The sequence below is a fragment of the Arachis ipaensis genome, chromosome B6 (assembly GCF_059453495.1).
Source record: "Arachis ipaensis isolate K30076 ecotype BB chromosome B6, ASM5945349v1, whole genome shotgun sequence".
Lineage (NCBI taxonomy): Eukaryota > Viridiplantae > Streptophyta > Magnoliopsida > Fabales > Fabaceae > Arachis > Arachis ipaensis.
Window position 1 is genome coordinate 39676664 of NC_142441.1, and position 7240 is coordinate 39683903.

Genomic DNA, 7240 nt, shown 5'->3' on the forward strand with positions numbered 1-7240 from the left:
GTGCAATTCGAACTCTGTCCCTCTTGATAAGTTCGAATTCCCTCTTCTCCATCTCCTCCTTCTATTCTTCTTTTCTTCTGACACTTCAAGGAATCTCTATACTGTGACATAGAGGATTCCATACTTTCTTGTTCTCTTCTTTTTCATATGAGCAGGAGCAAAGATAAAAGCATTCTTGTTGAAGCTGATCCTGAACCTGAAAGGACCTTGAAGAGAAAGCTAAGAGAAACCAAAACACAACTCTCTCTAGAGGGCCTAACAGAGCTCTTCAAAGAAGAAGAAACCATGGCAGCCGAAAATAACAACAATGCCAACAATGTAAGGAAGGTGCTTGGTGACTTTACTACACCTACTCCTAATTTCTATGGGAGAAGCATCTCTATCCCTGCCATTGGAGCAAACAACTTTGAGCTTAAGCCTCAATTAGTTTCTCTAATGCAACAGAATTGCAAGTTTCATGGACTTCCATTAAAAGATCCTCATCAGTTCTTGGCTGAGTTCTTGCAAATCTGTGACACTGTAAAGACCAATGGGGATGACCCTGAAGTCTACAGACTTATGCTCTTTCCTTTTGCTGTAAGAGACAGAGCTAGAACATGGTTGGATTCACAACCTAACGAAAGCCTGAACTGTTGGGAAAAGCTAGTCAATGCCTTCTTGGCAAAGTTCTTTCCACCTCAAAAATTGAGCAAGCTCGGAGTGGAAGTCCAAACCTTTAGACAGAAGGAAGGAGAATCCCTCTATGAAGCTTGGGAAAGATACAAGCAATTGATCAGAAGGTGCCCTTCTGACATGCTTTCAGAATGGAGCATCATAGGAATCTTCTATGATGGTCTGTCTGAACTATCCAAGATGTCATTGGATAGCTCTACTGAAGGATCTCTTCATCTGAAGAAGATGCCTGAAGAAGCTCAGGAACTCATTGAAATGGTTGCAAATAACCAATTCATGTACACTTCTGAAAGGAATCCTATGAATAATGGGACGACTCAGAAGAAAGGAGTTCTTGAGATTGATACTCTGAATGCCATATTGGCTCAGAATAAAATATTGACCCAACAAGTCAATGTGATTTCTTAGAGTCTGTCTGGAATGCAAGCAGCAACAGGCAGTACTAAGGAAGCTTCCTCTGAAGAAGAAGCTTATGATCCTGAGAACTCAGCAATGGAAGAGGTGAATTACATGGGAGAATCCTATGGAAACACCTATAATCCTTCATGAAGAAATCACCCAAATCTCTCATGGAAGGATCAACAGAGACCTCAACAAGGTTTCAACAACAACAATGGTGGAAGAAACAGGTTTAGCAATGGCAAGCCTTTTCCATCATCTTCTCAGCAACCGATAGAGAATTCTAAGCAGAGCCCCTCTGACTTAACAACCATTGTCTCTGATCTAATCAAAACCACTCAATGTTTCATGACTGAAACAAGGTCCTCCATTAGAAATTTGGAGGCACAATTGGGTCAGTTGAGTAAGAAAATTACTGAACTCCCTCCTAGCACTCTCCCAAGCAATACAGAAGAGAATCCAAAAAGAGAGTGCAAGGCCATAACCACATCTCACATGGCCGAACATGGAGAGGAGGAAGAGGCAGTGATTCCCACTGAGGAAGACCTCAATGGACGCCCACTGACCTCCATGGAGTTCCCTAATGAGGAACCATGGGAATCTGAGGCTCATTCTGAGACCATAGAGATTCCATTGAATTTACTTCTGCCTTTCATAAGCTCTGATGAGTATTCTTCCTCTGAAGAGGATGAAGATGTCACTGAAGAGCAAGTTGCTAAGTACATTGGAGCAATCATGAAGCTAAATGCCAAGTTATTTGGTAATGAGACTTGGGAGAATGAACCTCCATTGCTCATCAAAGAACTGGATGACTTGATTAGGCAGAGATTACCTCAAAAGAGACAGGACCCTGGAAAGTTCTCGATCCCTTGTACCATAGGCACCATGACCTTTGAGAAGGCTCTGTGTGACCTAGGGTCAAGCATAAACCTTATGCCTCTCTCTGTAATGGAGAAGCTAGGGATCATTGAGGTACAAGCTGCAAGAATCTCACTGGAGATGGCAGACAATTCAAAGAAACAAGCTTATGGACTTGTAGAGGATGTCTTGGTAAAGGTTGAAGACCATCACATCCCTGCTGATTTCATAGTCCTAGAGACTGGGAAGTGTATGGATGAATCCATCATCCTTGGTAGACCCTTCTTAGCCACAGCAAAAGTTGTGATTGATGTTGACAGAGAAGAATTAATCATTCAAGTGAATGGAGACTCCCTTGTGTTTAAAGCTCAAGGATATCCCTCTGTCACCATGGAGAGGAAGCACGAAGAGTTTCTCTCAATACAGAGTCAAATAGAGCCCCCACAGTCAAACTCTAAGTTTGGTGTTGGGAGGTTCCAACATTGCTCTGAACATCTGTGAGGCTCCATGAGAGCCACTGTCAAGCTATTGACATTAAAAAAGCGCTTGTTGGGAGACAACCCAATTTTTACTTATCTATGTTAAATTTCTATTTTCTATTGTTATTTTATTATTTTCTATAGGTTGATGATCATGTGAAGTCACAAAAACAATTGAAAAAGCAAAAATAGAAGGAAAAATAGAATAAAAAATAGAACACCTTGGAGGAGAAACTTACTGGCGTTTAAACGCCAGTAAGGGTAGCAGAATGGGCGTTAAACGCCCAGTCTGGCACTATTCTGGGCGTTTAACGCCAGAAAAGGGCACCAGACTGGCGTTTAACGCCAGGAATGGGCAAGAAGCTGGCGTTAAACGCCAGAAATGGGTAGCAGCCTGGCGTTTAACGCCAGGATTGGCAGAAAGGGGCGTTTTACATGCCACTTGGTGCAGGGATGAGATATCCTTAACACCTCAGAATCTGTGGACCCCATAGGATCCCCACCTACCCCACCACTCTCTCTCTTCTTCACCCATTCACCAATCACCTCAATACCTCTTCCCCAAAAACCCCTCACCTATCAAATCCCACCATTCTCTTCACCACTCACATTTATCCTTCATAAAACCCCACCTACCTCACCATTCAAATTCACACCACTTTCCCTCCCAAACCCACCCTCTATGGCCAAACCATATACCCCCTCTTACTCCTATATAAACCCATCTTCACTCCTTCATTTTCAGACAACCTAAACACCACTTCTCCCCTTGGCCAAAACACAAAGCCCACTCCATCTCCTCTATTTCTTCTTCTTCTAGTCTCTTCTTTCTTCTTTTGCTCGAGGACGAGCAACCTTCTAAGTTTAGTGTGGTAAAAGCTAAAGCTTTTTGTTTTTCCATAACCATTTATGGCACCAAAGGCCGGAGAAACCTCTAGAAAGAGAAAAGGGAAGGCAAAAGCTTCCACCTCCGAGTCATGGGAGATGGAGAGATTCCTCTCAAGGGTGCATCAAGACCACTTCTATGAAGTTGTGGCCAAGAAGAAGGTGATTCCCGAGGTCCCTTTTAAGCTCAAAAAGGGCGAATATCCGGAGATCCGACATGAGATCCGAAGAAGAGGTTGGGAAGTTCTCACCAACCCCATTCAACAAGTCGGAATCTTAATGGTTCAAGAATTCTATGCCAATGCATGGATCACCAAGAACCATGATCAAAGTGTGAACCCGGACCCTAAGAATTGGCTTACAATGGTCCGAGGGAAATACTTAGATTTTAGTCCGGAAAATGTAAGGTTGGCATTCAACTTGCCCATGATGCAAGGAGATGCACACCCATACACTAGAAGGGTCAACTTTGATCAAAGGTTGGACCAAGTCCTCATGGACATCTATGAAGAGGGCGCTCAATGGAAGAGAGATTCAAGAGGGAAGCCGGTTCAACTAAGAAGGCATGACCTCAAGCCCGTGGCTAGGGGATGGTTGGAGTTCATCCAACGCTCAATCATTCCCACTAGCAACCGGTCCAAAGCTACTATAGACCGGGCTATCATGATACATAGCATCATGATTGGAGAGGAAGTGGAAGTTCATGAGGTTATATCCTAAGAACTCTACAAGGTGGCGGACAAGTCCTCTCTTTTGGCAAGGTTAGCCTTCCCTCATCTCATTTGTCACCTTTGCAATTTGGTTGGAATTGACATAGAGGGAGACATTCTCATTGATGAGGACAAGCCCATCACTAAGAAAAGGATGGAGCAAACAAGAGATCCCACTCATGGACAAGAGCATGAGGAAACTCCTCATCATGAAATCCTTGAGATGCCTCAAGGGATGCATTTTCCTCCACAAAACTATTGGGAGCAAATCAACACCTTCCTAGGAGAATTAAGTTCCAACATGGGACAACTAAGGGTGGAGCACCAAGAGCATTCCATCCTCCTCCATAAAATTAGAGAAGACCAAAGAACCATGAGAGAGGAGCAACAAAGGCAAGGAAGAGACATTGAGGAGCTCAAGCACTCCATAAGATCTTTAAGAGGAAGAACAAGCCGCCATCACTAAGGTGGACCCGTTCTTTAATTTCCTTGTTCTTTATTTTCCTGTTTTTTGAATTTTTTGCTTATGTTTGTCTATGTTTGTGTCTTTATTATATGATCATTAGTGTCTAAGTGTCTATGCCTTAAAGCTATGAAAATGAATCCATCACCTTTCTTAAATGAAAAATGTTTTCAATTGAAAAAGAAAAAGAAGTGCATGAATTTCAAATTTTAAAACAGTTTAATTATTTTGATGTGGCGGCAATACTATTGTCTTTCTGAATGAATGCTTGAACAGTACACATTTTTGAATTTGATTATTTATGAATGTTAAAATTGTTGGCTCTTGAAAGAAAGAAAGGAAAAAGAGAAATGTTATTTGATGATCTGAAAAATCATAAAATTGATTCTTGAAGAAAAAAAGCAGTGAAAAGCTTGCAGAAAAAAAAGGAGAGGGAAAAAAAAAAAGAAAAGCAAGCAGAAAAAGCCAATACCCCTTTAAACCAAATGGCAAGGGTGATAAAAAGGATCCAAGGCTTTGAGCATCAGTGGATAGGAGGGCCCACAGGAATAAAATCCTGGCCTAAGCGGCTAAACCAAGCTGTCCTTAACCATGTGCTTGTGGCGTGAAGGTGTCAAGTGAAAACTTGAGACTGAGTGGTTAAAGTTGAGGTCCAAAGCAAAAAAAAGAGTGTGCTTAAGAACCTTAGACACCTCTAATTGGAGACTCTAGCAAAGCTAAGTCACAATCTGAAAAGGTTCACCCAGTTATGTGTTTGTGGCATTTATGTATACGGTGGTAATACTGGAAAACAAAGTGCTTAGGGCCACGGCCAAGACTCATAAAGTAGCTGTGTTCAAGAATCAACATACTTAACTAGGAGAATCAATAACACTATCTGGATTCTGAGTTCCTATAGATGCCAATCATTCTGAACTTTAAGGGATAAAGTGAGATGCCAAAACTGTTTAGAAGCAAAAAGCTAAAAGCCCCGCTCATCTAATTAATACTGATCTTCATAGATGTTTTTGGAATTCATTGTACATTCTCTTCTTTTTATCCTATTTGATTTTCAGTTGCTTGGGGACAAGCAACAATTTAAGTTTGGTGTTATGATGAGCGGATAATTTATACGCTTTTTGGCATTATTTTTAGTATATTTTTAGTATATTTTAATTAGTTTTTATTATGTTTTTATTAGTTTTTAAATAAAAATCACTCTTCTGGACTTTACTATGAGTTTGTGTATTTTTCTGTGATTTCAGGTATTTTCTGGCTGAAATTGAGGGACCCGAGCAAAAATCTGATTCAAAGGCTGAAAAAGGACTGCAGATGCTGTTAGATTCTAACCTCCCTGCACTCAAAGTGGATTTTCTGGAGCTACAGAAGCCCAATTGGTGCGCTCTCAATTGCGTTGGAAAGTAGACATTCTAGACTTTCCCGTAATATATAATAGTCCATACTTTGCCTGAGATTTGATGGCCCAAACAAGCGTTCCAAGTCAGCTCAAGAATTCTGGCATTTAACTCCCAAACTGGCACAAAAGCTGGAGTTAAACGCCCAAACTGGCACAAAAGCTGGCGTTTAACTCCAAGAAAAGTCTCTACACATGGAAGCTTCAATGCTCAGCCCAAGCACACACCAAGTGCGCCCGGAAGAAGATTTCTGCATTAATTACTGATTTCTGTAAACCCTAGGCTACTAGTTCTCTATAAATAGGACCTTATACTATTGTATTTTCATCTTTGATAAGTCTTATGCTATCTTAGACACATTTGGGGCTGGCCTCACGGCCATGCCTAGACTTTGTTCTTATATATTTTTAACGGTGGAGTTTCTACACACCATAGATTAAGGTGTGGAGCTCTGCTGTTCTTCATGAATTAATACAAAGTACTATTATTTTTCTATTCAACTCAAGTCTATTTCTTCTCCAAGATATTCATTCGTTCTTCAACTTGATGAATGTGATGATCCGTGACACTCATCATCATTCTCACCTATGAACGTGTGCCTGACAACCACCTCTGTTCTACTAGCAATGGCTTGAATGCGTATCTCTTGGGTTTCTAATCTAAGATTGGAACCTTCGTGGTATAGGCTAGAATTATTGGCGGCCATTCCTGAGATCCGGAAAGTCTAAACCTTGTCTGTGGTATTCCGAGTAGGATCTGGGAATGGATGACTGTGACGAGCTTCAAACTCGCGATTGTGGGGCGTGTGACAGACGCAAAAGGATCAATTGATCCTATTCCGACATGATCGAAAACCGACAGCTGATTAGCCGATGTTGTGACAGAGCATCAGGACCATTTTCACTGAGAGGACGGGATGTAGCCATTGACAACGGTGATGCCCAACATAAAGCTTGCCATGGAAAGGAGTATGAATGAGTGGAAGAAGGAAATAGGAAAGCAGAGGTTCAAGGGGAACAAAGCATCTTCATACGCTTATCTGAAATCCACCAATGAATTACATAAGTATCTCTATCTTTATTTTATGTTTATTTTCATCACCTTAAACTCCATAACCATTTGAATCCGCCTGACTGAGATTTACAAGATGACCATAGCTTGCTTCAAGCCGATAATCTCTGTGGGATCGACCCTTACTCACGTAAGGTTTATTACTTGGACGACCCAGTTCACTTGCTGGTTAGTTGTGCGGAATTGTGACAAAGCGTGATTCACGTTTGAGAGCTCCAAGTCTTTGGCGCCATTGTTGATGATCACAATTTCGTGCACCAATCTTCATTGCCAAGGGAACTCGATTCGTGCTCTATCCCGTCCAATTCT

At 41.5% G+C, this 7240-nt stretch overlaps 1 non-coding gene across 1 annotated transcript; it reads right to left on the minus strand.

Moving 5' to 3' along the window:
• Window positions 1-690: 690 nt before the first annotated feature.
• Window positions 691-798, minus strand: LOC148555231 (small nucleolar RNA R71). The gene has a single exon (XR_015887722.1). It is a non-coding gene; the product is annotated as a small nucleolar RNA R71 (small nucleolar RNA).
• Between the last annotated feature and the right edge of the window lie 6442 nt (window positions 799-7240).